Below are 9,790 nucleotides of genomic sequence, written 5' to 3'. Positions count from 1 at the left end.
CTAGAAAGTTTTTAAGTTTCCTTCATCTAAACCCTCTGTATCCGTTCCCCAAATCATTCTTTGCGCAGCTCTTGTGTGGGGGCCCCTGATGTTTACTTTGAGAAAAGCTCAGTTACGCTTTTTGTAAAAGCCTACAAATCTGCTGCTTTGCTTGCTTGAYTTTATTTTTTTAATTAATGAGTATCAGTTTGGGGTTTAGTCTTCTGGATCCTGCAACAGTTTCTTCCCCAGAATAATTGGTTATGATTTTTTAATCAATTTCAGCCTCTTTAGTGTCAGTCTGGGCCTACAGTTAATCCTCGCCTCTCCCAGAAGTGTTAGTTACTGTTTTTGGCCAATTCCAGCCTGTGAAGTGRGCCAGGAGCCTTAGATTTGCTGGCAGCTGAGGTCGTGCAGGTGGGAGGCACAGTGCAGAGATTGTGCAGAAATAATAACTGGTAATAACATGATGACCAGAAATAAATGACTATTTCTTTGAGTGCCAGTTTCCAATAAAATAAGTATTGACTCATACAAAGCCTAGACTTTATTATCAAAATCCAAATTCTGTGTAGTTGACTATGTCGTGGCTGTAAAGCACAGAGTTTAGCCTGAGCTGATGACCCCAGCTTGTTGGGCAAGCTCTCCAGGCTGAGCTGTGTGGCAGCACAAGCTCCCTCTGCCACCTCTGCAGCAGATCCGAGTGCCACGGCTGCGAATTTGCTGCAGGTTAAGGACTGCAGAGAACAATTCCATAGGGAAACGTTCCATGTAAGTAATAGAGCTCTTGAAGATCTCGTCTCCTTTAGGTGCCTCAGTTGCCCCCTRCTTGATTTTAGTATTTAACTATAACTTAGACTCTGAGAATTTTACTGTAGGTGGCCTAAGTAGAACTTTTGAGCAAATAAAGTGTTAATCCCTTAGGAAGGACGACTGTCTAATTGCCTCCGAAAGCATTCCTGGTATTTCCCTGCAACAGAAAACAGCGTCACCTGAGCATTATCAGGCAATGTGGGAAAATTGCCGTATATTATACATGAATCCTGCTCTCCAAAATGTTACTCTCCTGATGAGGTAGTACACTCRTGTAGTGTGAATGTTATAAAACATTTTTTCACAACAGCTTTTGACTTTTTAAAGATTGAAGCTGAACATAGTAAAACCTGAAATAATCCATTTAATGCTTACAGCAGCCAGTAGRATTTTTCTTTGGTTTGGATTTTTTTTTTGTTTGGTTGTTTTTCTCCAAATGTCTAAATCTTAGTAAGACATGTCTTAACTTTTTATTTTTTTGTCCAGTTGGCAAAGTATAATGTTGAAGAGTTCAAGCAAGTCATAAGCTCTGTTAGGACTTCCRGGATGTAGGATATTATTTACATTGGACTAATCCATTCAGCTTCTCAGCAATTCCTGCAAAAAAAATGCTATCTGTTCCCAGTTTTCTTGAATAGTGAAAGTTAGTTACCCATTTGATATTCATCACTTCTGATCAGCAAATGATGTTAGTTGTGTTTGTTTCCCCTTGATCCAGAAGAACTGATGGTAAAGTATCAGTGATGCTCTGAGAATGTAAATTACTGCTTATAGATGCAGTGACCTTGCTTAGTCAATCAGCATCTGTTTCTTAACATGCTATATATATTAAAAAAGGAATTTTGTTCTTTTAGTAAGAAGTAGAAATAATTCCCAAGAGAGAATGAATTCTGTCTGACCATCCGTGAAGAATTCYGTAGAGTTTATCTGTTGTTGAATAACTCCCATTTGATGTTTACTCTGCGATTAGCAAATTTCAGCAGAGATTGGAGATGTTTATGGAGATAGGTAAGAGCTTTATAACAGCTTGGTAAGAGTCATGTTAATAAACTCTATGTTAACGCAAAACCAAAAATGCCCATGGCAAATCCAAAATTTTCCATGATATATAAACCATGTACAGGAAAAACTTTTTACAGTAGCTGGATTGTAAATTATCATCTCTAAATATAACAAATTTACTTTTTTAAAAAAAAATCAAGACTATTATGTATGTTTGCAATGCTCCAACTTTGAAGTGTATGTTTAGGTAAGAGAGTGTTTTCATTTTTCTGAAAATTGTTCTTTAGCCCTCATAGTTAAAGGGGAGAGCTTTAAAATACAATCAGTAACTGCTCAGAAACCAAAAGGAAAAGGAACTTGGAKTCTTTTCCTTCCCTATGCCCCTTCTCCAAAGCCTTAATTTTAAGGTGATCTTATTGTTTTGGGAGCTGTAGATTATGGTTTTGAGCAGTAATGAAAATTGTTTATAGACACACACACAAATGATAATTCTGAACGATTTAAAGAGACCTCTTTAGTTAGAGAGGAAAAAAAATCTTAAGCAAAGAAGATCCCTCTTGCTTTTAAGTACTCCAAGCCCTGCTATTAATTAAAAGAAGGATCATGATGGCACTAGGTCAAAATCCAGAGTATTTTATGTAAAGGAAATACTCAATTAGAGATATCTGAGAACCCCTAATGTCTTGAACTCACAGTAACAACTTAGTAAGAAAAAGTGATGCTGGCCAGCTTTGTATTTGTGGCTAAAAATGGTTATGCTGCTAGTCAGCAACCTTGTTTCTGCAAGGAAGACATCTCATAAATAAGATAATCACTTTCCCTAATTTGTTCTGATTTCTTTGATACTTCTTCATAAAGTCACATTGCATTTTCATCCCTAAAACCTAAGTGTATGATCCTTTTAATGCCTTTAATAGCCATATGTTAAGTAGAAGTATTAATTTCTCAGGGACTAATAGGAAATATGGAAATGGAGTTAATGAGCTGAATGCCTATTTGCATGAAGGCTTATTTTACAAACTGCACCCTAGAAAGCTTCTGATTGTAATATGCATGACCATTTTGAATGTTATCAACATACAACTATGGGAACTCCCTTCACCCTCTGTTATTAAGCTGCTGGAAAAAAAACAGATATTTTAGAATGGGTTAGGAAGGATAAARGAATTCTCGCTAATTTGGATAGTGAGAATGAGTATTTCTAATGGTGCTTCCTTATTCCTGTCTTTGTTCTTCTTATAAAGCACTCTCTGCAGGCTGGATGAATGAGGACATTCTGGTAATGGGAAAACAGTATCATTCTTGCTAGGAAAGTAGAAATCTTTCAAGGGGAGACGTACTTCAAATCAAGGACTTTTGCTGCTGAAAAGCTCGTGCATTTGTTTTAAGTTARCTATAGGTAGCCAGTCAGGTTTGTTTGTTAGCAACAGTGTTTTCAAGTTTATCCTTTTTTAAAAAACATAATTAGATTGCATACTGATGTTTCTGTCAGATTGGAATAAACTAGAAATCTGGGKTTTTTTTTGAAAAATTTAAAAGAGAAATCCCTTCAAGGTACTTGATGCAGTGATGCTTCCCCTGCTCTGTGTGTATCTCCACCACGTGACATCTGGATCAGATACATTTTATGAACTTTTTTTTTTGTGGAATATGTTCTTTTCAGAATTCTTCTGCTTTATTTAGATCATTAATATTTCATTAAGATTTGTTTCTTTGAAAGAGATTCACAAATGCTTGACCCCTGGGAATACAGCAGACCATTAGGAAAGATACAGTGAAGCAAAGGATGAAGCATAGAAAGTAGGAGAAGCAACATCCAAAWGATCAAACTTGGCAGTTTAGCTGAAAATTTAGCTGAAAAAAATTGTGTGATGGAAAATAATTGAATACATTGAATGATGARATTTAAGTAAAAGCTTGCAATCCGTTTCAGTTCTTCTTTAGACTTAATCTCGATACAATTTTGAGTCTAACGAGTGTCATTTTGGTTGTGCCCTAATGGATAGTTCTGCAGTTCTGCAGATTTTAGGGTGAGCTTCCCTCTTAACTGAGCATCTTCTAGCTTTAAAATATCCGGACCAAAAAGGAATCTGAGAGCTGCACAGCGAATACAGAACGGTCTTTTTTTCTGCGCTGGAGCCTGTAATGCATAGCTAATTGTTTCCAAAGAAAATTCTTGATTTGTCCAGACAGCTCCTGTCAGGTGACCATATATTTAACACCCAGGAATAGGGTCCAGTTAGGATAACTTAAGTTCAGGTAAGTTAAATAGATTTTTGTAGCTAGCTGTAACTTTTATTGAGAGGGGAACTGTTTAAAAATGCTCACTTTTGGAGGGCAGATATTTCTTCTTAATTGAAGCTTTCTTTTCTTTTCTGTCTTTTTTTTTTGTTTTTGTTTTTCTCTCATTTGTAACTTCATCACTAGAAGTTACTTTGTGTCATATCACAATTAGGCTTGGTAATTATCTAAATATTTTTTCTATTATAGTGTTTTAGATTTTGAGTCCATTTTCTAAAATATGTTCAGAAATAATAATAAAAAACTGGTATCCTGATGCAATATAGTTGATATTTTACCTGTGTCTGTTCTAATTGGTTTCATTGTGTCAGTACAAAAATCTCACTCAAAGACTAAATGTTGATCTCTGATCTTTTGTGTTTGCAACGGGCTCTCTAACATTTTAATAGGTTTTTCAGTGTACATATTGGTTAATATTGCCAGTGAGCAGTTTGGTTCAGTGAGAGTTCAAGGAACACAGAGTAGTTACTGCTTTGAAAAATGGAATTCTTGTTTCCATACGGACTGAGCATGGCAATGAAAACACAAAATTAATTCCAGACATAAATTAGAAAAAGGATGAAAAAATAGCAGTGCCTAAATGTTGTGTGCTAAATTAGCCCTGTGTAATTCATGTTGCTTTAAAAGAATTTGTAGAGAATTGCATTGGACTRTGTGTATTTAGGAAAAGCCTGATAAAAATATAAAGCAGTAACCAAAAAAAATCACTGAAATCATGTTATCTTGCAAGTGAGCAAATAAGCATAATGTTCTGGGCTATGCTGAAAGTCCATTTGAAACAGCAAGTACATAAGCAATAATTAATCCTAGAGCTGAGTGTTAAGGAAGCTGCTGTTTGTGTGCGGGGAGCCGGTGGCGGTTCTGTSGATTGGGAATCTCCTCCAATAAAGTGCTTGGGAAGCTGGGGTTGCTGTGACTTTCCCTGTTGTAACATTCCTCTTCGTGTGTTTTAAGTCTGGGTGAGAGACTGAAAGCTTAGAGGCCAGTACTGTGTTCACAGGGCTTTGGGAGGAGAAGATAGGAAGAAAAGGACTTTTTTCTTTGTCTTTTTTAAAGGCTGCACAATTGTAAATAATGCATATTTAAGAGTATTTAACCACATCTGCTAAATTACTGAAATCTATTGTTGAATTATAGAATATTATTTAATACATCAGCATTGGTTTTTTTTCCTGACCTGACCCAGAATTGGAATGCACTCCAATATGAAACTTTTTAAAAGCATTTTCTTAAGTTGTATGTATTACAAACCAATAAAATAATTGCAATCCTATCTATAAGCCGTACTCTTTTTCATCTATGTGTCATGTTAAAAATAGAAAATCTCTTCCAGTTAATGCTTGTAATGTGGAGGGGGGGGTGGAATTGGGTTTGGGTTGTTTGGGGGGCTGTGAGACTGTAGAGTTACCAGACTTAGGGTCTTTGCTTGTGTAAGGTGTTTCGAACCAGCTTTTATTAAAGATTAAAAGTCTGCRCTTTTAATCTTTTCAAAACCTAATGCCAGACGGATTTACTATATATGTTATTTTTATGGTTAAATAATAATGTTGAAGCTGCTTCCACACTTCTTTTTTACGCCTTCATGGTCTCGAACCGTGCATACTTTGCATCAAGCCCATGCAGACACCTCGTACTTGCAAAAAAACCATTCCCGTTTGTGCAATGCAAGCGTTTTTAAGGCTGTCAGCTACGAAACACTGGTTAACCCAGACGCGAGGAACAAAAGTAACTCCGTGCTCCCCAGTGCTCTAAAAAGGACGTTGATTTTAATCATGCACCTTCTTTTTTCGTGTGCGTGTGAAGCATTTTACAACTTTTTGGTTGTTCTAACATGGAAATCCAAACAGTGTCTTTAAAGGGTGTTTACGTGTGTGTTTGTGRTGCGTGTACATGTAAATGTCTGTGTATTTTATATGTATATGTATATATACACACAYACGCATACAGTGGGGGCAGGGGCAAGGGGGAGGCTTGCCCAGAGGCACTGGGAAGCATTCAGGGTGTTGTAATTTGCGCTTGCAAAGCGGTATGATACAATGTTGCTGAGCAGAAAAGCGCACGATAGATTTAATGTAGCCAATTGTGTACTTTTGAAAAAAAGAGTAACTGTTCAGTGTGAGTTAATTTTGGATTTTTTCAGCATCTCTCTTTTAGGCTTTGTGCCGYATTCTTCTAGACAAATGCGTATTCCATGTGGGCCACTGTTCTGCTAAATGCTCTCAGTTCTCCTTTTGCAATCAAGATTATGTTGCTAAGGAGATTTTGCTTTTATTGGTGCCATTGATTTGTGTTAATACGTTTTGAATACCTCTCAGTATTCTTCCGTAGACAAGGCCAAAAGAAAAACTTCCCTGAGTTTCCCGATTTACATTACAAACGGAGCAGTGGTGTAATGAAGCCGATATAAAGTGGGCAGTTGAAAGGGGGCTAAAGAAGGGCACTCAAGTGAGAAATGAAGAAATGTGCCGGGAGCGCCGCGCGGCCGCTGGGCCCAGCTGCGGCAGCGGCCCCGGCCGGCCCGCGGGGCCCGGCGCCTCCGGCCGCGCCGCGCAGACCACCCACTCGCCCGGCCCGCTCGCACCGGGGTGCCCTGCGCCCCGCTTTTCCCGCTTTTCCCGCTTCCCGGGAGCTGCGGGTCCCGTCCACCGGCCCCCTGCGCAAGGCCGCGCACCCTGTCTGAGGGGAGAGGCGGGAGCTGCTCCCGGCTCCGGGCCCGTCCCGCAGCTCCAGGCGCTGGCCTGTGGCTGCCCAAGTGGCCCCGGCCCCTGAGGAGAGGTTGGGAATCGCTGAGGGCTCCGTGGGACTGCCAGGGCTTGGCCTTGGGCTCTGGGAAGCACCACCAGGCTCCTGCGTGGGCCCGGAGCCCCCGGCTCGCGGCCGAGCCCACCCGCTCCGTACGGAGCACAAATACTGCACTTTCCTGTCAGAGACAGCCTGGAGCGCTGTCACCTGCCTCTTCCCGACACCCAGGTCATCTTCCCACACATCCTTCGTGCTCCCAGCGCGGAAGAGCCCCAGCGGGATGTTGGTCCTGTTCCCATGACCCATGCAGGCAAGGGTTTCCTTCAGCTCTTCCCCTCCTCTGCGTGTGCTCCTGACGGACCTCCCTTAAGGACCTGTTGGCCCTTCTGTAGGGAAAGATTGTCCAGAGAAGAGTCACAGCAAGAAAAGTCATGGCAAGAAAAGTCGGAGCGTTCCTGGCTTCCAGGATTTGCCATCATCGGGACCTTTAGCTGGTGGGGATCCAAACCCCGGAGAGCACAGCGAAGGCCTGGAGCTCCATGTGCCAACGAGGTGAAGGGTCTTTGCTGAACGTGTCTGTGTGTGTCGGAGCAGCTCGGTGGCTGCGCTGCAGACACCTAGAGATACGGACCCCAGAGAAACTTGTCCTAGATGTAGAAGAAATCTCTCTTGTTCCCCCCAAGAACAACAAGCTTCATCCCCTTTGTTAAAGCACGGCTGTAGGAATGAAGCAGCAGCGTTTGCATGAGGTTTTATTTCATATTTTATGAACATYTTGAGTCTTCCCACATCGTTATACAGCGGACGGTGCCGTAGAGCAGCCCCACATCACTCTGCCCAAGTGGGCAGAGAAAGTGATGCCCAGTTCCAGGCACCGCCTTGGGATTTGGGGGCTCCTCTCATGAAGGGGATGYCACCCAGAGCCTCGATCCTGCATCGCTCCTGGTGCCAAGGAACAAACGTGTCCCCACGTGGGAAGGGCCCCCTTGTCTCTTGCACAGAGCTCAGCCTGCTCTGTGTTATGCGCGGCTGGCTGTGGAAACGTCCCGCGGCATTTGTGGGAGCACAGCTTGCTTGGATTTCTTTTCAGTGTTGTTCTACATTGTTCAAGCCAGAGGTCTTCATTCTTAGACTGGTGTTGGGCTATTGTGTTTAGTATAAACTTTCATGCTCATGGGTTCTGCAGTGAGTAAGCCCTTGTCAGTAGGATGGGGATTCAGATTTGTTGTATAAATAGTAGCAGCATAAAAGCTCAGTGTCTGTATTCATTCTATATATAGCGTTTTGGAGGACTGAGGATATTAAGTGACGAATTTCTATTTGTGTGGCTTTGGAGATGCGGATCTTGGATGCTCATCTAATAAAATAGAGGAAAGCAAAGGACAGCTCTTCYATCCAAATTCTGCCAGTTTTAGCAGCAGCTCTTACTCAAAATTTTGTGCTGTCTGTATTAATTTCCCAGTTCTAAAAGAAATCCATTGTAGTGGGTCCAAAACCTATGCCCAAATGTCTTCATGTACTTCGGAGTCTTTCATACACTTTACAGACCTACCTTTTCTACCAGGCAGGGCTGGTTTTATATGTGATAATGTGCATTGAGGTTAATGAGGATAAGGCCAGAATCCCTCCTGCACTGTCTGCCATTGAGTGCACAGTAGAAATAAATTGAGRAGCAATGTTTCAAAATCCTCTTTCATGTAGGCTTTTTGCTTAGCATTCAGCACACAGCCACATTACATGATTAGCTGATTTTAATGAGCGCCCGCTAATCACTTAACGGGAAGTTTGGGGGAAATCTAGAAAGATCACTTTATATTTGCAGAGACAGCCTGTTTACATGGTTGTACCTCAGCTAAGGGGACACTTGGCATGTRTGATGCAGCCAAGAGAAAAACGGAGAAGGCCCAAGAAACCTTGAGGACGATTGGATCCAGCCCATTTTCCCTCTCCCCACAATGCGAGCTCTGATGACTTAGTATTTTAATTAATGTCAACCCTCACCRTCAGTGCTCATGGGAACAATCATTAAACCGACACAAAAACATTTTAAATGGTTGGCAACCTACCAGATACTGAGCTAAGCATTCCCATGGTAGAGTGGATGGTTTCAGAGCCAACTCTGCACTGGATTAAATACATTCCCTAATAGTACTGGCTTGAAAACCTATTATTTTCATGCTAAACAATGCAATATGGTTTCAAAGTTTTTCTATTTTAAAAATGTTTTTATATTTACTTCCCAACGTTAGTATCAATGTTATTTATGTGGATGTGGTTGAACTTTTTTTTTCCCCCCCCTACTATAACTTGTTTTTCTTTTTCCTTCTTTCCCCCCTTCTTTGGTTTCCTTGCTACTAAACCAAAACCGTATTTTCTTTCTCTYAGATAACTCACATGAGCAGACACAGCCTAAACCAACAACTGATTTCCTACGTAGAAAAAACCTTGCTGGCTGAGTGAATTTTAAAATTAGACAAGGTCTATGTGTGTTGGTTTCGTGTTATGTTACGGGTTTGCCCAGTAGGAGCTTGGTGGCATCTCGCACCGCCCGGGAGGTGCTCGCTGTCCTCGTCGCCGCGAGCTTTGCGTGCCAAGTGCCCTGAGCAGCCCGATCCCTCCCATTCCTCGAAGGCCGTTTCCCCCCTCCCATCCTCTGTGTTTGCTGTTTGCTCAAATTGTTTAAACATGGGGCTCAGTGACAGGCTATTAGTGCTGACTAGAGCCACACATAATGTGGCCACATGTTGTGTAAGCTTCACAACTTGTCTGCTAATTCGCCTCAGGCCTGACCTGAAATACCCTCGCGGTTCAGCTCGCAGCCCTCGCCGAGCGGGGCCTCGCGGTGCCGCACGTCGACGAGGTCTGGCCTCCGCGGCCAAACCCGGCCTCCCTTCCCAGCAGCCGTGGAGCCGCGCCGGCCCGTGAAGCGGCCTCGTAAGGAGAGGGCAGAGCC

The sequence above is a fragment of the Nothoprocta perdicaria genome, unplaced genomic scaffold (assembly GCF_003342845.1).
Source record: "Nothoprocta perdicaria isolate Ctin4 unplaced genomic scaffold, notPer1 scaffold_13, whole genome shotgun sequence".
NCBI lineage: Eukaryota > Metazoa > Chordata > Aves > Tinamiformes > Tinamidae > Nothoprocta > Nothoprocta perdicaria.
The sequence above is the reverse complement of the archived record's forward strand: the minus strand, read 5'-3'. Positions refer to the sequence as shown.